This window comes from Podarcis pityusensis (assembly GCF_964106645.2).
Source record: "Podarcis pityusensis genome assembly, chromosome: W".
Lineage (NCBI taxonomy): Eukaryota > Metazoa > Chordata > Lepidosauria > Squamata > Lacertidae > Podarcis > Podarcis pityusensis.
In genome coordinates this window covers 13,095,378-13,118,675 of record NC_138045.1, presented here as the reverse complement: position 1 = coordinate 13,118,675, position 23,298 = coordinate 13,095,378, and positions in this window count along the sequence as shown.

Genomic DNA, 23,298 nt, shown 5'->3' with positions numbered 1-23,298 from the left:
CCCTGGCAACGGAAGCTGCTGAGAGGTCGACGCAAGAGGCACGACCGAGCCTGCCGTGCCAACCGAGGGTCCACCACAAAGACCTCACCGACGACTCAGGATCCAACAGGGAGGAGGTGCACCGAGTACAGCAGCGCACTCAAGCAGCCCACATACCACAGCTGCCTCGACGAGGAGGGAACTGCGCAAGCTGCGGGGAAAGTCATGAGAGGAGGACCTGCCGTTTCTGCAACGCAGAGTGCAGGCAGTGCAGAAAATTGGGACACATCGCCCGGGTGTGTCGGGCTCGGCCCACCCAACACCAGGCATCAGATGACCAATCTAAGAGCCCCAGGTCCCGGGGCCCAATGCACCAAGGCAACTCGACGGAGCTCATGGACTTCCAGGTATACCAGTTGCCCCACCCCAACGTAGAGAAAATTTATGTAGATGTACAGATAGAGGGGGCCCCATGCCGCATGGAGCTTGACACAGGTTCAACTCTATCCATAATCTCGGCAAGGACCTTAAGGAAACTGTGTCCTACTGGGGGTCCCAAACTCATGCCGGCCCCATTCACCCTCCGGGACTTCCAGAAACGTAAGGTCCCCACAATGGGGGTGGGGACCTTCAGGGTGCAATACCGAGGGCGGACGCGGCAACTGAACTTGCTTGTGGTCAAGGGCCCCTACATTAGCTTACTGGGATTGGCATGGTTTGGACCACTGGGGCTAGCCGTCACCGGGGTGAACCACACTAGCTTACAAGTGGACGTGGACGCCATATGCAAGGAATTTCCGGGGGTTTTCGATGGGAAATTGGGACAGTATACGGGCCCCCCCATTGCTCTACAGCTTGACCCCGCAGTACGACCAGTCAGGCTCAAGGCCCGCCGGGTCCTGTTCGCCCTGAAACCCCATATAGACGAGGAATTGGACCGACTCGTGGAGCAAGGAGTGTTGGAGCCGGTGCCTAATGCCCCCTGGTAAACCCCAATCGTCACACCCGTCAAGCCTAATGGTTCGGTCCGCATCTGCGCAGACTACAAATGTACCATAAACAAGGCCCTCACGGCCCATGCATACCCAGTGCCAGTGGTCAGCCATGTCCTTGCCACCCTGGCTGGGTCGAAAACTTTTGGCAAGCTGGACTTGGCCCAAGCATATCAATAGCGGCCAGGAGATGAGGCCACAGCAGAGGCACAGATGATTGTGACGCACAGAGGAGCGTTCAAGGTAAAGCGGCTGCAATTCGGTGTCAGTGTGGCAGCAGGCATATTCCAGAATCTAATGGACTCTCTCCTTAAAGGGATTCCTGGCGTCACCCCCTTCTTCGATGATGTGTTGACTGCCGGGCCCACACCAGAGGAGTTTGAGGACCGCCTCCGCACCGTTCTGCACCGTTTCCAGACGGCGGGTCTCAAGGTGAAGCGGGAAAAATGTCTACTAGGAGTGCCTCAGGTGGACTTTCTGGGATTTATGGTGGACGCAGAAGGGGTCTACCCGACTAGGGACAAGGTACGAGCCATTTGTGATGCCCCAGCGCCCAAGAGCAAGACTGAACTTCAGGCCTTCTTGGGACTATTGAACTTTTATCATTACTTCCTTCCCCACAAGGCGGCGGTAGCGGAGCCCCTACACAGACTCCTGGACAAGCGGGCCCCTTGGGTGTGGGGTCAGCGCCAGGAGGCCGCATTCCAGGCAGTCAAGGACTTGCTTGTCTCAAACTCAGTCTTGGCACACTTCAACGAGAGGCTGCCAGTGGTGCTAGCATGCGACGCCTCACCCTATGGCATTGGCACTGTCCTGGGACACCAACTCCCGGATGGAAGAGAGGTACCGGTGGCATACTTTTCCCAGACACTCAACGCAACCGAGCGGAACTACTCGCAAATAGACAAGGAGGGTCTGGCAATCGTGAAGGGAGTAAAAAAATTCCATGATTTCTTGTATGGGCCCCTTCACCATGGTGACTGACCACAAGCCGTTGCTTGGCTTGTTTGCCCCCGAAATGCAGACCCCCCAAGTGCTGTCCCCTCGCGTCCTCAGGTGGTCAATTTTCCTTGCCAGCTACCAGTATGCACTGATTCACTGCCCTGGGAAGGCGATGGGCCATGCGGATGCCCTCAGCAGGCTACCAATACCGGAAACAGGCCCCGACCCAGCACCTGCACAAGAGGTTATGTAATAAATGTAGGGGTTGCTCGTGAGTAAGTTGCCGCCACTCCTGGCTAGGTTGCTTTGTTAAAACTTTTCTGTCTGGACAGCCCCTGCACTTCGTGGCTGTTCAGTCACTAGCAGAATCCGTCAGTGGGCGTTTCTTAAACCTTTTCCAACATAAAAGTTGTTTGACTCCAAGTCTCCTCCTACTCTCCCTGCGCGGAAGTCTTCTGCGCAGGGAGGGGGTGGGTAGCGGAGGACCCATGCTCTCCTCGCTGATCTCCGGCGAGGAGTCCTGGAGCCCCCTCGCCGATTCCCCCATCTGCCCCCCTTTATCCCTGGTGTTACGCTGATTTCTTTCCCCAGCTGGTGAGCCGCCTCTCCCCCTGCTGGGCCCCTCTCCAGCATCGCTCGAGAGCCTAGCCTCCGCCTCTGGCTCCGATGTCAGTTCCCTGACATCCACCTCCCCCCAGGACCCCCTTCACCCCCGGCCCGACCTTTTGATCCAACCTCGTCCCTTTCCTCGGCCGACGATGCGGGGAATCCCCGGAAGGAGCTGTCGCCATCCTCTGAGGATTGAAAACCCGCTTCCCACCCGCTCCGATCTCTCCCCGCGGGGTGGGCCTCCCAGTCTGATTCTTCTTCCTCCGAAGCCTCTCCTCCCTCCTCTTCGGAGGCAGAAAACCCCACAAAATCCTCTTCATCGTCTGTGGTTCCAAATTGCTCCTCCCAGAATCTCGCTAGTGGCTTGGGTTTGTCCGGGAACAGGCTGTGGAATTCCTCCACAAGATACCCATCATTGATTGCCTCCGCGGGAACCCACATGTTTTCCGACCTGGGTTCTCCCTCCCAAGCTACCAGGTACTCCACCTGGCGCCCTTGCCACCTTGAATCCAGTATTTCCGTGGCCCGGTTGTGGTGTTCCCTCTCCTCGATCTGCGGGTGTGTGGTGACTTCGCCTTCCCGCCCCGGGACTCCTCGCCCCTCCCTGTACGGTGAGAGTAGGGACCTATGGAACACCGGGTGTATCTTCATGCTGTCCGGCAACCTGAGCTTGAATGCCACGGGGTTCACCTGCTGTGTTACCTCAAACGGCCCCAGCCGCCTTGGCTGCAACTTCTTGCACACCCCCTTAAAGGGTAACCCTTGGGTTGACAACCACACCCGGTCCCCCACCCGTATGGTCTCCCCTTCCCTACGGTGCGTGTCTGCCTGCCTCTTGTAAATTTCCTTGGCCCGTTCTAAGTTCATCTTAAGTTGCTGGTGCAGGGCCTCCATTTCTTCCACAAACTGCTCTGCCGCTGGTACGCTCCACCCTTCCTCCCCACTCCCCGGGAAGGCCCTGGGGTGACACCCATAATTGGCCATGAACGGGCTCAATCCCCTGGAAACATGTTCAGCGTTATTGTACGCAAATTCGGCCAGCGCTAGTTTCTCTACCCAATCGTTCTGCCTCTCGCTGATGTAGCAGCGTAGGTATTGCTGGAGTACACTGTTCGCTTTTTCTGCTTGCCTGTTGGTTTCCGGATGTCTCGCTGTCGAGAAGCTCACCTCTACCTGCAGCAAACTCATGAGCTTCCTCCAGAACTGGGAAGTAAATTGTTTTCCACGATCCGAAATTACTCTCGAGGGAGCCCCATGCAACCTGAAGATGTGATCCACAAACAACTTGGCTGTCTCCTCTGCGGTCACCGCATGTGAACACGCTATGTAATGGCACATTTTTGTCAATAGATCGACTACTACCATGACTACTGTCTTCCCCCGGGACTTGGGCAAATCGGTCATAAAATCAATGGACACCACCTCCCAGGGTCTTCCCGGCGTGGGTAAAGGTTCTAGTAACCCTGCGGGGGCAGCCCTTTTCCCCTTTGCCCTTTGGCAGCGGTCACACCCCCGTACATACTCCCGTATATCCTCCCTCACCTTTGGCCACCAGAACTGCCTGGTGACGAGCATCATGGTTTTGTGCTGTCCAAAGTGCCCAGCCGTGGGGTTGTCGTAGAGTTGTTTGAGTAACTTTCCCCTCAGGGTCTCCCCCAGTACATACAGCGCCCCCTTATAGTACAGCACCCCTTCCTTTTCCTCAAAACCCCCTTGGTTTTCTCTTCCCTCTCGAAGTTCCCGGATTTTAGTTTGAGCGAACACGTCATTCCTAGTAAGCCCGGCCAGTTCTCGTTTCCCAACCAAGGCTCCCCCCCACACCCATCGGTCCTCGGGGATCACGTGTCGTATCTCCGGCGGTCCCTCTCCTTCCATGTACTCCGGCTTCCGGGAGAGAGCATCTGCTCTTACGTTTTCCTCTCCTGGCACGTATCGGATTTCGAAGGAAAACTTGGAGAACTCCTGTGCCCATCGAATCTGTCTCTGGTTGAGTACTCGTGCGGTCCTCCAGTACTCCAAGGTCTTGTGATCAGTACAAACCTGGATCTTGTGCTGTGCCCCTATCAGCAGATGTCGCCATCGGCGAAACGCCGCATAGATCGCAAGCAGTTCGCGGTTGTACACCGTATAGTTTTGCTCCGACTTGCTCAGCTTCCTCGAGAAAAAGGCACACGGCTTCCATTCCTGCTTGCTCCTCCCTGGCTGCAAAAGAACCGCCCCAATGGCTCTGTCGGACGCGTCGGTCTCTAGCCTCATGGGTTTCCCCAGATCAACGTGCAGGAGCTGCTCTTCCGAAGCGAACGCCTTCTTCAGTCTTTCAAAGGATTGCTGGGCACTTTTGGTCCAGACAAACTTCTTTTTGCTACTGAGACAATCTGTGATGGGTGCTGTCAAGTGGGCGAAGTTCTTGATGAACTTCCTGTAGAAGTTGCTGAACCCTAGGAACCTCTGCACGTCCTTCCGGGTTTTGGGGGCCTTCCATTCCAGCACCGCCTGCACCTTGCTTGGGTCCATAGCCAGGCCTTTGTCTGACAACTTGTACCCCAGAAACTCGACTTCTCTGGTGTGAAACTGACATTTTTCCAGCTTGACCCACAACTGGTGCTTCTGCAGTCTCTTTAGCACTTCCCTGACGTCTCTGACATGTTGCTTCTCGTTGTCTGAATAGATTAAGACGTCGTCCAAGAAGGCTACGCAGTTCTTGTACAGCAGGGACCACAACACGTGGTGCATGAAAGCTTGAAAACAGGCGGAGCCCGACTGTAATCCAAATGGCATAACTAAGTACTCAAAGGCCCCCAGGGGGGTGAACATTGTGGTCTTTCATTCGTCCCCCTCCCTCATCCTAATCAAATTGTAGGCTCCCCTGAGATCCAGCTTGGTAAAAATCTTTCCCTGCCTCACCCGTGTTAAAATGTCGTCAATCCTGGGCATTGGGAAGGTCACGGGTTCTGATACCAAATTTAACGCCCTAAAATCAACGACCAATCTGGGCTGGTTAGTCCCTTTTTTGTCCACAAAGAACACCGGACTGCCCCCCACCGCCTTTGATTCCCTTATGAACCCCCTCTTCAGGTTCTTGTCAATAAACTCCCGCAACTCCTTCATCTCCCGGTCCGACATGGCATACAGTTTACCCACTGGCAGCTGAGCCCCTGGGAGCAAGTTGATTTGGCAGTCAAAGGGTCTATGTGGGGGTAGTCTATCCGCCTCCTTCTCGCTGAAGACCTCCTGCAGGTCAGCATATTGTGGTGGCACCTCCCCTTTCGGCTCCACCGCTAACCCAGCCACCCTGGCCACGGTCATCCTTGGGGTCCCCCCCCCTAGACAGTGTTCCAAGCAGTAAGCTGACCCAAAGGTGACCGTCCGCTGATGCCATGCCACTACTGGATCATGTAGTGCCAGCCAGCTCATCCCTAATATTATTGGGAGTTCTGCCAGTGTGGCTACGTGAAAGGCAATGGTCTCCGTGTGCCTGGAAACCCTCATTCTCATCGGTGGGGTCTGGTGCGTCACTTCCCCTCCCAGAAGCTCCCTGCCATCAATGGTGGTCACTTGCAAGGGAAAATCCAGGGGCAGCAGGTGGAGCTGGTGCTCTAGGGCGAAGTCCTTGCTGAAGAAATTGCAGGAACTGCCTGAATCCAACAGCCCCTTCACCTTGACTGGGTGCCCATTCGGGAGTTCTAGCACCACTTCTATGGCTATGGCCGCTCTGGGGGGGTCTGGCTGGGGCACTTCTATTGGTTGCTGGCCTGGCCCGCTGAGTGGCAGCCAAGCGTTGGCGTTTCCCTGCTCCTGCTCCATTTTCCCCTCCTCCTCACCTCCAGCAGCTCCCACCATTCCTTGCCAGGCCTTTCTTTGAGGGCAGACCCTGGCAAAATGTCCTGGCCGCTGGCAGAGGAAACACTTCTTATTAGTTTTCCAATCCTTTCCTTCCCTTTTGCGACCTTCACTGGCGTTTGAAACCTCCCCCCCGCGCGCGCCATCAATTTCCATTGGCTCCGCCGGCGGGGAAGGCTGCCTCGGTATTTCAGGAATGCGGTAGTCATGGCAACGTTCCCCTCTGCCTTCCCGCTTCTCCTGAGCCCGCGCTTCCTGTCTTACGCCAATTGCAAGCACAGCCTTGGTCAGCTGATCCATTGACTGCGGGCGGGGCGCGCGGGAAAGCTCGTCCTTCACCGTTGGGGACAACCCCTCCTCAAACAACATCTGAATGGGTTCCGAGTCCAATTCCCACCCGAGCCGGTGGACTAACATGGCAAAGCACGACCAGTAGTCTCTAACTGACTGGTTCCCCTGTTTACAACCCATCAGTTCCCGCCGAGTCACACTTTGCTGCACATCACTGGAATACATCGCATCCATCGCCTGGAAGAATTTCCCCAGGTCCTTCAAGGCGGCATTTTGCGTTGCCATTAGGGGCCTGATCCATTCCCTGGCCCCATCCTGCAGATGCCCAACAATGTATGCCACCCTCTCCCCATCGTCCGCAAAATCCTTATGCTGCAGTTCCAAAGCGTATTCTATTTCCGTTCGGAATGCATTGTAGTCCTGTGGCTTCCCCCCAAACTTGTGTACCAGTCCCGGTACCTTCCTTGCTACGGGGGTGGTCCTGACCTGTGCATCGTGAGCCCGCCTTTCTTCTAACCGCTCCGTGTGAAGAGCCACATGCTGTTCCAAATCTCGGTTCCTCTCCACCAGATTTTGCACTCCAGCTGCTCCCTCCGTGGCGCCTGCTTATCCGGTTTGGCTCATTCTGCTGCCTGCCTGTCGCTGCGCACAAGCAATGTCAAGGACTGATGGATTGCTGTAATAAATGTAGGGGTTGCTCGTGCGTAAGTTGGTGCCACTCCTGGCTAGGTTGCCTTGTTAAACCTTTTCTGTCTGGACAGCCCCTGCACTTCGTGGCTGTTCAGTCGCTAGCAGAATCAGTCAGTGGGCGTTTCTTAAACCTTTTCCAACATAAAAGTTGTTTGACTCCAAGTCTCCTCCTACTCTCTGTGCGCGGAAGTCTTCTGTGCAGGGAAGGCGTGGGTAGCGGAGGACCCGTGCTCTCCTCGCTGATCTCCGGCGAGGAGTCCTGGAGCCCCCTCACCGATTCCCCCATCTGCCCCCCTTTATCCCTGGTGTTACGCTGATTTCTTTCCCCAGCTGGTGAGCCGCCTCTCCCCCTGCTGGGCCCCTCTCCAGCATCGCTCGAGAGCCTAGCCTCCGCCTCTGGCTCCGATGTCAGTTCCCTGACAGGTTATGAGCCTGGAGCTGCTTCCCGACCGCCCCATTCAGGCACAAGAAGTTGCACACCATTCCAAGAAAGATAGGGTCATCTCCCGGGTCCTGGACTGGGTGTGGAGGGGATGGCCCAGCAGCAGCCCTGGGCCAGAATTCGCCAGCTACACAACCCGCAAACATGAACTGTCGGTCCACAAGGGGTGCCTGTTATGGGGAAGCAGGGTCGTTGTTCCCCAGCCCCTCCGCAAAAGGATCCTCACAGCCCTACACGAGACACACCCAGGGGTAGTAAGAATGAAGGCCCTTGCCAGGAGTTATGTGTGGTGGCCGGGGATTGACGGAGAGATAGAGGGCTGGGTCAAACACTGCCAGGCCTGCCAAGAATCCCGCCCAGATCCCCCAAGTCCAGTCCTGGGAGTCCGCCCGAGCACCATGGTCATGCCTGCATGTAGACTTCGCTGGCCCCTTTCAGGGGAAAACATTCTTCATAGTGGTGGACTCCTACACCAAATGGCTGGAAGTCGCACTGGTACCGTCCACTTCTACGTCCGCAGCCATCCGGGTACTACGCAGGCTGTTTGCAACCCACGGGCTCCCTGACACTCTCGTCTCAGACAACGGGACTGCATTTACGTCAGGAGAATTCCAAACCTTCACAGCGCAGAACGCCATCCGCCACATCCGTTCGGCGCCATTCCACCCTGCCACCAATGGCCAAGCAGAACGCATGGTGCGGACCACCAAGGACACCCTTCGCCGCATGATGCAAGGGGATTGGGAGTACCACCTTGCCACATTCCTTCTAGCACAGCACAGCACCCCCAGCTCAACGACTGGCCGTAGCCCCGCTGAACTACTAATGGGTCAGCGCCTTGCAATCAGATTGGACCGCCTTCACCCCGATAGAGCTCAGGATAAGGTAATGGTGGGGAAAGGCAGGAACCCCCGGACCTTCGAGGCCCAGGACCCAGTGTACGCAAAGAATTTTGGGGCAGGCCCAGCATGGGTACCCGCCACAGTCACCAGGGTCACTGGCCCCGTGTCGTACGAGGTGCTAACAGATGGGGGGGGGGCAATGCTGGCGCCGCCACTGCGACCAGATACGGCGACGATTCCCGGGAGAAAACCAGGAGGAGGACAGGTCAGAGGAGTCCCAAGGGAACAGTGGGGCAGTGAGGCCCATAGAGCAGGAGGGGCCAGCAGGGGAGGCAGAATCAGTAAATACAGAGAGGACCGGCGAGGCTGAAAGGACACCGGAACCAGAACCACGACTGAGCGAGCAGGTTGTGCCAGACCAAACAGCCCCATCACAGCCAGCATCCTTGGAACATGAGCCAGAAACTGAACCCCAGACCAGGGAACACCCCAGGCCGCAACGCACACGTAGGCCACCGGCGTACCTCGAGGACTATGAATGCGACCTCCCGGGCAGGACTGGAACTTAGAGGCGAGGGGTGTTATGTACTGAGTTGAATAGGATCCAAACTGCAGCAGTCTGATTGGTCCTAGAACAATAGGATCCAAAATGCAGCAGTCTGATTGGTCCTAGAACAATAGGATTCAGAATGCAGCAGTCTGATTGGTCCTAGAACAATGCAGCAGTATGATTGGCTGGCAGGAACCACCCAATCATGCTCCAGATAGACGTGAATCCACAACCTGATTAGCTTACAGTAGAATTCCGGAATTAGCCAATCATGTGCAGCCCATTGTGTAAATAATGTATATAAAGCAGATACTTTGAGGGGACTTTCATCCATTCCTCCTCACCACTATGAGCTGAATAAAGAGCATGAAATCACTTTGCGACTCTCAGTATATTTCACAAGTGAAAGGCCAGCTGATTCAAGATATTTGATTCTAGTACTGTAGCTCCAAACTAGATTAAAAGGTCACCAAAAGAAGGCAGGCAGCATCCACGTCACAAGAAAACAAAGGCCCTGCATGTTCCTCTCATGAAGATGGCAGCACTTCCTTGTACAGAAATGCATCTCTGATTTGCCTGCATCTGCAGTGTATACAGGAATTATCATTCTCTAAGGCTGTAGATTGTTTTACATAAAAATCCACTATGCACTATATGTTTTCAAGAGTTTCAAACATTCTGCAAAAGGCAGCCATTACATGATGTGTGCAGCACAGATTCTGTGGATCATCTGTCACATATATTATAAGTGATACTAACTTAAATAGGCACATTAGCTGTGGCCCCTTCAATATCATTTGTGGCCTTCAGTGCTGAACAAAGTGTCTGGCATTGTATTTCTGGTACCAAAGATGAGATCGGTAACCAGGTAAGCACATTTTGTATATGGTGAAGCAAACTCCCCTGTTTTGCCAACACGCCTTAACCCTCCCCAAGTTTGTCACTTTGAATGATGCTCTCTAGATGTGGCTCTTCAGCACGCCTGAGATTAATTTTGATGTGTCCTGTGCAATGTCTACACCATGTTTGCTTAAGTTACCTTCTTCCTTTTGCTGTGTTTCTCCACAGTCAGCTTCCTCCAGCGTGGCACTCTCAGTACATCAAGGCTGCAGAGAGGCTACCTGATCTGACAAGGCCCTTATCTAAACAATAAAAGCCCCATGTTGTCTCTTCTTTGCCCTTCATCTCGTTCTGTCAGGTTAAATGTTACGGAAACCAAAGCCTCCTTTCTGTCTTGAGGAGGAGGAAAATGTGTCTTCTCTTCTGAACTCTCAGACAGATTGTTAAGCTGTGTGCTCTTTGGCCTGGGCTAAATAAATGCTTTTCTTTTCTTTTCTTTTTATAAGATATTTATTAAGATTTTCAAAATATTACAAAAAAAAAAAAAAGAAGAAGAAATACAAAATAAAAATGGTTAAAAACAACTCAATATTTCCATTGCTTATTTTTCATTAGCTTGTTTCCCGGACCTCCTCACACCTCCCTTTTTTGTATTCCAGTTCGGTTTGTTGGTTCAGCAAATCCTTACCCTCTTTGTTTATCCTAGTCTTTAATCTTAAAATATTGTAGCGTTAAATTTTTACCTATTAATAATCCATTTTTCATATTCCCTTATAGTATTACAGCTGAAAACCACTTAATTTCTATCCAACATCATTCTAACATTCATTAATTTTACAATATTTCTGTAGATAGTCTTTAAATTTCTTCCAATCTTCTTCCACCGACTCTTCTCCCTGGTCTCGGATTCTGCCAGTCATTTCCGCCAGTTCCATATAGTCCATCACCTTCATCTGCCATTCTTCCAGAGTGGGTAAATCTTGTGTCTTCCAATACTTTGCAATGAGTATTCTTGCTGCTGTTGTGGCATACATAAAAAAAGTTCTGTCCTTCTTTGGCACCAATTGGCCGACTATGCCTAGGAGAAAGGCCTCTGGTTTCTTCAAGAAGGTATATTTAAATACCTTTTTCAATTCATTATAGATCATCTCCCAGAAAGCCTTAATCATTGGGCACGTCCACCAAAGGTGAAAGAATGTACCTTCAGTTTCTTTACATTTCCAACATTTATTATCGGGCAAATGATAGATTTTTGCAAGCTTGACTGGGGTCATGTACCACCTGTATACCATTTTCATAATATTCTCTCTTAAGGCATTGCATGCCGTAAACTTCATACCTGTGGTCCATAACTGTTCCCAGTCAGCCATCATTATGTTATGTCCAACATCTTGTGCCCATTTAATCATAGCAGATTTCACCGTTTCATCCTGAGTATTCCATTTCAACAGCAAGATATACATCTTTGACAAAATCTTAGTTTTGGGTTCTAACAGTTCTGTTTCCAATTTTGATTTTTCCACCTGGAAACCAATTTTCTTGTCCTAATTATATGCCTCCATTATCTGATAATAATGAAGCCAATCTCGCACTTTGTTTTTTAGTTTCTCAAAACTCTGCAATTTCAGTCTATCTCCATCTTGTTCCAGAATTTCCCAATATTTCGGCCACTTGGCCTTCATATTGAGCTTTTTCTGTGCTTTTGCTTCCATCGGTGACAACCACCTTGGGGTTTTATTTTCCAATAAATCCTTATATCTTATCCAAACATTAAACAATGCTTTCCTGACAATATGATTCTTGAATGCTTTATGTGCTTTGACCTTATCATACCACAGATATGCATGCCATCCAAATACGTTGTTAAAACCTTCTAAATCCAAAATGTCTGTATTTTCAAGAAGTAGCCATTCTTTCAACCAGCAGAAAGTTGCTGATTCATAGTAAAGTTTAAAGTCTGGCAGGGCAAATCCACCCCTTTCCTTTGCATCAGTTAATATCTTAAATTTTATTCTGGGCTTCTTGCCCTGCCAGACAAATCTAGAAATGTCTCTCTGCCACTTCTTGAAGCAATCCATTTTGTCCACAATTTGCAATGTTTGAAACAAAAACAACATTCTAGGCAATACATTCATTTTTATCGCAGCAATACGACCCAGCAGTGAAAGCTTCAAGTTTGACCAAATTTCTAAATCTTTTTTCACTTCGGCCCAGCATTTTTCATAGTTGTCTTTAAATAAATTCCCATTTTTTGCTGTCATATTAATCCCCAGGTATTTCACTTTCTTAATCACTGTCAAACCTGTCTCATTCTGAAACCTCTCTCTCTCAATCGGTGTTAAATTTTTCTCTAAAACCTTGGTTTTTAACTTATTCAGTTTAAATCCTGCAGCCTGACCAAATTCTTGAATCAGTTCTAAAACCCTTTTAGTACTAGATTCTGGCTCCTGTAATGTCAATACTAAGTCATCTGCAAATGCTCTCAATTTGTACTGTTTAGCTCCGACTTGTATACCTTTAACCAACTGGTCCCTTCTAATCATATTCAGCAAAACCTCCAGGACCGATATAAAAAGCAATGGGGAAATTGGGCAACCTTGTCGTGTCCCTTTTTCTATCTTAAATTCTTCCGTCACTACATTATTTACAATTAGTTTAGCCTTTTGTTCTGAATAAATTGCACTTATACCGTTTTCAAAGCCTTGGCCTACCCCCATCCCCTGTAGGTTCTTCTTCATAAAACTCCAAGAGATATTATCAAAAGCTTTCTCCGCATCCACAAATATCAAAACTGCTTTAGTGTTTATGTTCACTTCTAGTTTTTCCAAAATATCAGTTATATTCCTCAAATTGTCAGACAAGTGTCTTCCCGGGAGAAAGCCCACTTGGTCTTTATGAATCTCTTCCATCAACACTTTTTTCAATCTCTTGGCCAAAATGTCTGCAAAAATTTTGTAATCCACATTAAGTAATGATATGGGGCGGTAGTTCTTCAGCTGAGTCTTTTCAGTCTCTGTTTTCGGTATAAGTGTAATATACGCTTCTTTCCATGACTCTGGTGCCCTTTTCCCTTCCAATATTTCATTGCAGACTTCCTTTAAAGGTTGTACTAACCACTCTTTCAAGGATCTATAATATCTAGAAGTCAGCCCATCCGGTCTTGGAGATTTGCCTAATTGCATATTTTGAATGGCACCTTCTACTTCCTGTTCAGATATTTTATAATTCAACATTAATTTACTTTCTTGAGAGATTTTTTTAAATCCATTTATCTTCAGGAATCGATCTATGTCCATTTCTTTCTGTGCCCCTTTCCAGTTTAAAGTACCTCTGGAAACAGTTTCTAATCTCAGTTGGGTTGTGTATGTTTTTTCCTTCCACTTCTAAATTTGTAATAGTATTTAATTTTTGTCTTTTTTTCATTTGCCAAGCCAGCAATTTCCCACATTTATTAGTTGATTCAAATGTTTTTTGTCTCATTTGTCTAATTTTCCATTCTATTTCCTGATTCATCATTTCCATATATTGTACTTGATATAACTTTATTTCTCTCAAAATCTCCTGCAACTTTGGTTTTGCTCTCAATTTCTTCTCACTTTCTTTTATTTTCTCCAAAATTTTATCTTTCTTCTCATTTTGGCTTCTCTTCTTTATTGCATTCTGTTGTATCAGGAACCCTCTCATGACCGCTTTGCTTGCGTCCCAGATTACTCTTTTTTCAACCTTAGCGTTCATATTTATCTCAAAATAGTCTCTCAAGGTTTTTTGGGCCTTTTTATACACTTCTTCATCTCTGAATAAGGTGTCATTCATCCTCCATCTGAAGGAGCCAGTTGATATTAGTTTCATCTCCATCCTTACAGCATTGTGGTCGGAGCAGGAAATAGCCTCTTTTGGTGGGGAGGGGGGAGATTCTTGAATTCAATTATATTCTATTTAGCTCTGGTGCAGGTCTTTGCTTTTGTTATGAGCCCTGAACCTTTGGGGTGTTGTGGGCTGTAAATCTACATATAATTTTAAAAATAAGCAACCCTATATTTGCACTGGCTGACTTTTAAAAAAAGTAGTGATGCAAGCTTTCAAGTTTATACTGAACTCTTCATGAAGCTGAATTTTAATATTGGGGTGGGGGTGCTTCTGAGCCAGGTCATCTTGTTCATTCTCTTTTCATCCAGTCTGATGAATTCTATGTGATTCAAAAGCTTGCAGTTATTGTTGGCAATTGATGATTCAAAGAAAAGATACATATTGTATGTGTATGCATGTGTGTATATTAAGACAGTAACAATTTGGTGATTTTGGCAGTGAAAAAAGATTTCTTCTTTAAAATGAATAAAACCCTGCCACCTATACAAGCATTATTACTCCCTCTTGGATCCCAGGCGACTAATTCAGGGGCTTGTTCATTAATATCTGTTTCCTTCTTCAGTGATTCCACAGCGTTGTCATGCCAGGTTTTAATTTTTTTATGTATTACCAGCCTCTCCACAGAGCAGTCCTGGGATTTCCTCCTCCCTCTCTTCCTTTCTCTTCTATGCTTCCTTTTCTTCCTTTCTTTGTTCTGCTTTTATACTAATGCTGTTTTGTATTCAGCTTTGCAGCCCGATACATCCCTTAATATCCTTTAGAAAAGCACTCCCAGCTTATCAATGGCTTGACAAAGTTGGTCTCTGAGAATTTCTGTGAGTGCACACTTCCAATTTTCTTTTCAAAAACATGCTGGGTGGTGATTTTATGCAGTAATTGCTGCATTGAAAATCTTACCTCAGACAAAGTGGGCTCTAGCTAGCCCACTGAGAGCTTATAGCAGAAGACATTTGCTGGGCTTTCAGGTGCTGTGTTTTCCAAGGACAGTCCAGCATGGCTGGACTTCTGGAATTAGAACTTGTGCTCTGTGGGGTGACTGGGGCTTTTTACAACCATCCTTGTGGAAAATTGTACTTTTTTATAATCAGTTTTTATTAATTTTCATTATTACACATACACATATTACACATATACTCATTATACATTTATCCATCCACCTAAACCTTAAGCTCTGCCGAGCTTCGGACTTCCCTCCATCTCTTCGGTAAGTATCATATAGTTATAACATCGCGTATTCTAATTAATACTATTTAGTCTTATGCTGTTAGAGTTACTCCAACCCTGCCAGTGTCTTTAAAGTTTTACAGTTTTCTCTTACATATACCAAATATTTACTCCAGTTTTCTGCAAACTTCTTTTCCTCTTGGTCCCGTATTTTTCCCGACAATCTAGCCAATTCTGCGTAATTCATCATTTTAATCTGCCATTCCATGATTGTAGGTATAGTATCAGTTTTCCAGTTCTGGGCCAACATAGTTCTAGCTGCTGTCATGGCGTACAAGAAAAGATTTGTATCTTTCTTTTTTAATTTCCTTCCCTGTCAATCCCAGTAAAAACGTTTCAGGTTTTTTTAGAAAAGTGTACTTAAAGATTTTTTTAAGCTCATTATATATTGATTCCCCAAAACCCTTCACTTTCCCACAAACCCACCACATATGATATAAATCTCCTTCTGCCTTGCCGCACTTCCAGCACTTCCTATTTTTTATTCTATACATCTTTGCCAATTTCACCGGCATGAGATACCACCTATATATCATTTCCCACATATTTTCTTGTAAAGCCGTACACGCCGTAAATTTCATATTTACATTCCATAATTCACGCCACGCTTCTAATTCTATATTATATCCGAAATCCATGGCCCACTTAATCATGGCTTCTTTCACCTCCTCATCTTTAGTAAACCATTCCAGTAATAAGTCATACATTTTGGACAAAAGTTTGTTGTTACCTTCTATAATATCGATTTGAAACTTTGATTTCTTTTCCTCAAATCCCAACCTTTTTTATCCTCTTTTAGAATCTCATTAACTTGGTGGTGTTGTAACCACCCTGTCAGTAGAGTCTTTATTTCTTCATACATCTTTAACTTAATCCCCTGCTCCGTTTTCATAACAAGCTCTTCATAAGTAGCTCTCTTTCCTTCCATATTATTTTTTTTTGTAATTAATACATCAGTTGGTGAAATCCACCAGGGGGTTTTCTTTTCTAACAAGTTTTTATTTCTTTCCCAGACATCATATATAGGTCCTCTAATTATATGATTTAAGAAACCCCTGTGGACTTTTACTTTACCATACCACAGGTACGAGTGCCACCCGTACCTGTTGTCAAATCCTTCTAAATCTAGAAGGTCCGTATTCTCTAATTTTATCCAATCTCTTATCCATATTAAGCAGGCTGCTTCGTAATAAAGACCCATGTCTGACAAGGAAAAGCCACCTCTTTCTTTTTTATCCACTAAGATCTTCATTTTTATTCTTGGTCTCTTTCCCTGCCAGACAAATCTTGCCAGTATTTTCTGCCATTCTTTACATTGTGTCAACCCTTTGATCACTGGTACTGTTTATTTTAAATTATGTCCAACCTTAATCCCTTTAATTTCTGGATTTTCTCTCATGGTCTTGTTGAGTACCTCTAGTACGGTTATAAACAACAGGGGGGATAGAGGACATCCCTGTCTCGTCGCTTTTGAGATGTCAAAGGTCTCCGAAACATTATTTATAATAAGTTTGACTGTTTGATTGTGATATATGGCTTCTACACCCTTCATAAATTCCTCTCCTATTCTCATTATTTTTAAATTCTTTTTCATAAATCGCCAGGAGACATTATCAAATGCTTTCTCCGCATCGATAAAAATCAACGCTGCTTGTTTATCAATTCTGTTTTCTAAATATTCGATAATATCTACTACAATTCTCACATTATCTTTCAGCTGTCTCCCCGGTAAAAAGCCAGCTTGATCTTTATGGATTACTTTGCTTAGGAGCCTTTTCAGTCTTTCCGCCAAAACGTCTGCAAATAATTTATAGTCATTATTCAGTAATGAAATAGGTCTATAATTTCTAACCTCTAGGCCATCAGTATCTTTTTTGGGGATTAGGGTTATACAGGCTTCTTTCCACGTATTTGGGATTTTGCCTTTTTTCAAGATATTGTTCATAACCTCACATAATACTGGCGTTATTTGATCACATAATGTTTTGTAATATTTGGCCGATATTCCGCACAGACGGAAAATTGTACTTTTAGTTCCCTCCTCTCTGCCTCTATTGGTCATTTTGCACATTATGGAACAAACCCATAGTTGACACAGACACAGACACAGACACAGACACAGACACAGACACAGACACAGACACAGACACAGACACAGACACAGACACAGACACAGACACGGGAGCTGCAGCTAAGCCTCACCCTTGACTAGTGTATCCTGTAATGTAGCTTCTTTGTATACATGTTGTTTCTTGCATGTATCTTGTTGTTTAACCACATGTGCAGAGAGCTGATACCCAGCTCTACCTCTCTTTTAAATCAGAACCAGTGAAGGCAGTAAAGGTCCTGTGTGAGTGCTTGGAGGCGGTTGGAGGATGGATGGCGGCTAACGGATTGAGGTTGAATCCTGACAAGACTGAAGTACTGTTTTGGGGGGACAGGGGGCAGGTGGGTGTGGGGGATTCCCTGGTCCTGAATGGGGTAACTGTGCCCCTGAAGGACCAGGTGCGCAGCCTGGGAGTCATTTTGGACTCACAGCTGTCCATGGAGGCACAGGTTAATTCCGTGTCCAAGGCGGCTGTCTACCAGCTCCATCTGGTACGCAGGCTGAGACCCTACCTGCCTGCGGACTGTCTTGCCAGAGTGGTGCATGCTCTAGTTATCTCCCGCTTGGACTACTGCAATGCACTCTATGTGGGGCTACCTTTGAAGGTGACCTGGAAACTGCAATTAATCCAGAATGCGGCAGCTAGACTGGTGACTGGGAGTGGCCGCCGGCACCACATAACACCAGTCCTGAGAGATCTGCATTGGCTCCCAGTACGTTTCTGAGCAGAATTCAAAGTGTTGGTGCTGACCTTTAAAGCCCTAAATGGCCTCGGTCCTGTATACCTGAAGGAGTGTCTCCACCCCCATTGTTCAACCCAGACACTGAGATCCAGCACCGAGGGCCTTCTGGCGGTTCCCTCATTGTGAGAAGTGAGGTTACAGGGAACCAGACAGAGGGCCTTCTCGGTAGTGGCGCCAGCCCTGTGGAACGCCCTCCCTTCAGATGTGAAGGAAATAAGCAGCTATCTTCTTTTTAAAAGACATCTGAAGGCAGCCCTGTTTAGGGAAGTTTTTAATATTTAATGCTGTATTGTTTTTAACACTTGATTGGAAGCCGCCCAGAGTGGCTGGGGAAACTCAGCCAGATGGGCGGGGTATAAATAATAAATTATTATTATATTATTATTGAGTCCTATGAAGGAAGAAAGGTATACTGTAAATGTTAAAACAGTAAATAAATAAACACAATAAAACACTTTAGGCACATAATGTAAGAAACAGAATATGTGACATGGCCCTAAAGGTAAAGCAAAGTAGTAAAAGCAGGCAAATAACGGTTCATTTTAATGCTTTGTAAGGTACTTCTGAAAATTGATGCATAATATTTCAATAAAACTCATGATCAATTTGATTTGTGTGCTTCCTCCGCTTGTGCTTTTGGCTAATTCTATTAACAGATGACCAGTAATTTTTAAAACAAGCACCAGCACCCAAAAAATACACCCATCACCTTACATGTTCATCTGTTAACTAGCAGAATTCCTTGCTGTGGGATATAATTGAGCACCACTAACAAATGAGAATTGGATAAATTCATGGGATCAAGTGTTAGAGTAACAGCTTAATTTTGAGCATGGTGTTTGACTCCTAGTCAAAGAAGCACCACCCAGTCCAGGTGGCTTCCTTTCTAGCCTTGAAAGATATTTTTTCTGGGTGTTTTGCAGTGCTTAAGGAAAACATGAGTGGATGCTCCAGCTCTCTCTAGCACTATGGCTGCATCTCAGACTAAGAATTCACTGATGTGTTAATGGTGTGTTAATTACTGTCCATGTTGAGAAGAGCCCCTCAGGCATGTTCCATCATGTGATGCCTCAGGTTGATGACTACAGAGATTTCACATGACAGCCTGAAACTTCCTTCTGAAACTTACCCTTGTAAGATGTGATTGAACTTTTTTTTTATTGCCCCCATTTTTTGCTAATAGTTTAGCTTGCAAATAGTTTTTCCTTATAGGGCACCTTTTAAACCGTGAGGCTGTGTGTGTGTGTGTGTGTGTGTGTGAGAGAGAGAGAGAGACTCCCTCTGTCCCTTAGAGGCTACAAGTCTCTTGTGCAGTAACATCAACTGGTTTGTGCAGTGACATAGTATTCATGTAATGCTCTGAGCCCGGCTTCGGCTGGGGAGGGCGGGATATAAATAAAAATTATTATTATTATTATGTTCTTTGTCACTGATGTGTAGTGATGTGTGTGAGAGAAACCAGCTCTCTTGGTGGGCTTCTCACCTGTCCAGGCTGGTATGAGACAACTGGGCCCTTTCAGCAGGATCGTGGCCTTGCATCCCACTCTGTGGCAAATTAAGAATGGCCAGAGACAAAGGAGAATAACGTTGGTCCCTGTAGCTGCTATATTTATTCATGTAAATTACTTTTCTGCTCTGCCCTTCAAATTGATTTCTGGGGGTTGCTAACAGAAAACAATTAAATAAAATACAACACACTAAAACAGACCACAAATACAAGCATCAGGGAAAAGATAACAAATAGTACTTAAAATTCCTAGGTTGAGAGGTTTTCACTTGATGCCTAGAAATATAACAGTGCTCATGACTGGTGGGCCTCCTTGGAAAAAAATTATCTAAGAAATGGTAAAACCAGAGAGTAGAATTTTGGCAGCAGTAGCTGCAGCTTCTACACAGGCATTACCGGGTTTCTTTTTCTTTTTATACTGTTTTTATTTATCTTCATGGTACAGAGGATACATTTTGAGAAAACAATTGTTACAACAGTAAACAACAAATAACTTGTCCTTATAAAATTAAAGACTTTGATCATACTTACAGACTTTTACTGTTTTTCTTGATCCCTATTCTTGTAAACTATTCTTGTAAACTTGGAGCTGTATGAAGCCAGTGTGTGGATTTGAGGTTGTCTAGGGGCAAAGACACAACTTTACAAGGATAACGACTTTTCTGATTGTGGTCATGGTGTTGTTCTATGTGTGTGCTTCTCAAAACTCTAACCTGAAGGGGGAGAGTGGATTGTATTTTCACATGGGAAATTCAAATTCACAGCCCATTATCTTTCAGCCCCTCCTAACTACTACCATTTGTTAGACGCAGGGGTCAGCAAACTTTTTCAACAGGGGGCCGGTGCACTGTCCCTCAGTACCTTGGGGGGGGGGGCGGACTATATTTTTTGGGGGAGGAATGAATGAATTCCTATGCCCCACAAATAACCCAGAGATGCATTTTAAATAAAAGCACACATTCTGCTCATGTAAAAACACCAGGCAGACCCCACAAATAACCCAGAGATGCATTTTAAATAAAGGGACACATTCTTTTTTTAATTTTTTTTTTATTAATTTTCCATTTAACAATCCAATCATATCACATTAATTACTCCAAATTATACCAATACATATCATAAAAATCCAAATATTTTGCCGAATTTTAAATTTTTGTTGGGGGTACCCATGCTTCAAGTTCAGAAAGGGTCCAATCATCTCATATTTCTGCTGCTTTAATATTTCACAAGTCCCATCTTCCACTCTTCTTGTTATCATTTTTCTTCTTAATAACCTCTGAGTTGTTTCCACAAGGGAGATGAAGCAAGCAATATTATGTTTCTGTGTGGGCTTACACGTTGATCCAAAAGTCTTATTCACGCCGCAGGCACCATTTCGACAGTTCCGATGAAATAAAGTCTAAGCATCTGCTCATTAATTTTCCCAGACCAGTTGCTCCATAAACCAGTCTTTCCAGGGGGGATATTGCCAAATAGACATATAATCCAAACAAGATAGCAGAACAGTGGCTCACCTCCCCCTTTGACTGTAAATCTCGCAACAAAGTCTGTCTCATAATGGCGGATCCCGATTTATGACTGCGTCACCAAAAAAGCCTTTCATTTCCTTTCCAAATCTTCCACAAAGCAAAGCCTTTAATTAATCTTTGTTTCCACAGTTTATTTTCCAGTCTCACTTGCTATAAATCATTGTGACGGTTCTTCTAGGGGAGGGGTTGTTAGGTAAAACATATTGAAAAAGAAAGAAGTTCCCCCCCTTCCGTTCCGTTTCAACATACCGACATAGCTGTGATTCTTTGCTGTAGTCTTCTGTTCAATCCATCCCATCACTCTTAACTTCTCAGCGGTAGATTTAATTAGCAGATAAAACACCCTTTCCTTCGCTCGAAACATGTGCATTGACTTTTTACATCCAATTATTTTATCTTCAGCAATGCAACTAGGTCGCACTCAGAAGCAGCATCCGGGAGATCCAGAAACTCATTCGAGGGCTTTCCGTCCAGTGCCCCCACCCCCTCCTTCTTTTGAACTCAGGGGTGATTTATTGGCAACCGCGGACAAAGCTGTGTCTCCCCATCCCCTGGGGAGACCCCGGGAGGCTGATTTACTTCCATCATCAGCCCCTTAATTACCTCGTGTAAGCCGGAGAGATGGTATTGTTGGCCATCTTCCAAGGCGCCCCTAGCGGGGGCCCCGCCAAATTTTAATTTTTTGTTGGGTGTTCCCATGCTTCAAGTTCAGTAAGGGTCCAATCATCTCATATTTCTGCTGCTTTTGATGTTCACAAGTCCCATCTTCCAATCTTCTTGTTGTTATCGTTTTTCTTTTTAATAGCCTCTGAGTTGTTTCCACAGGCGAGTTAGAGGCAAGCATTATTATGTTTCTGTGTGAACTTTGTAAGGCTCTCCAGTCTTTTGTTCGCAGTAAATCATCACACGCTGATCCAAAAGTCCTGTTCAGGCGGCAGGCGCCATTTTTGTCAGTTCCGATGAAATAAGATCTAAGCGTCTGCTCATTAATTTTCCCAGACCAGTTGCACCATAAATCAGCCTTTCCAGGGGAGATTTTGCCAGGTCAAACATACAATCCAAACATGATAACAAAGCATGGCTCACCTCCCCCTCTGACTGTTAATCTCGCAACATAGTCTGTATCATAATGGAGGATGCCGATTAGTAACTGAGTCACCAGAGAGCCTTTCATTTTCTTTCCAAATCTTCCCAAAAACAAAGCCTTTAATTAATATTTTTATTTCCACACAGTTTATTTTCCAAACTCACTTGCTATCAGTCGTGTGACAGTTATTCTAGGGGAGGGCTTGTTAGGTAGTATCGTATTAAAAAGAAGAAGCAGCTCCCCCCCCCCCTTTCCGTTCCGTTTCAACATACCGTCATCGCTGTTGTTCTCTGATGTTATCTCTGGTCCATCCCATCACTCTTAATGTTAAGTTGTGGGCGAACATATCAGACAACACAGAGATTCTTCAAACAGCTCTTGTTTATTCAGAGGCAGAACAGAACTTAACTGAAGTGCTCAGTCAGCCTGCTTATATAGAGCTCCAGTACAACAGTTACTGTAGCAACTTTCTAAAACTATCCAAACACTGAACGTCACTTTCGATCCTTCATTTGCATACAAACTATCCAATCACTGAACGTCACTTTCGATCCTTCATTTGCATAACTATCTACAGTATCCCCCTGCTGGCCCAGGGTGAGAACTTCAGTACATAACACCCCTCCCCACCGAGATAAGGCGTTAGTTACAATCATAATGGTTTCCTTATATGCAGCACTACACGTAATGGTTCAATTAGGCACAAAAGCATATCGGTTACATTTCACATACTTAGACCAACAGTGATACATGTCCAACAACATAAGTTGGGCGCTTAAATAAGTTGGGCGCTTGGAAACTCTGCCAGACCGCTGGGGACTGGTAGCCAAGTCCGGGGGCCACACAATTCTTGCTGAGGCTGTGGTGCAACCCTAGGTGGCGTTGAAACCAAGTCCCTTGGATCCACTGTTGTGGGTGGAACCTTCGCAAGTGGAGTTTGCGGAATGTCAGGCACGGCAGTGGTCTGAGTCTGTGGTAAGTCTGTCAGACCCTCTGAAGTGGCTTGGTTCAGCTCCACACCAGCAGTTTGCGAGAGGTGTAGGTGGAGCCTCACCATCTGTAAGTGTCTGTTCCGGAGCCACAAGCGCAGTTGGGGGCACCACGGTAGTGTCCAAGTCCCCAACCCTGCGCCTAAGCTGCTCTATGTGCCAGCGCCACAAGCATCCGTCTTCGAGTGCCACCTGGTACGAGCGAGGTCCAGTGACTCCCACTACTGT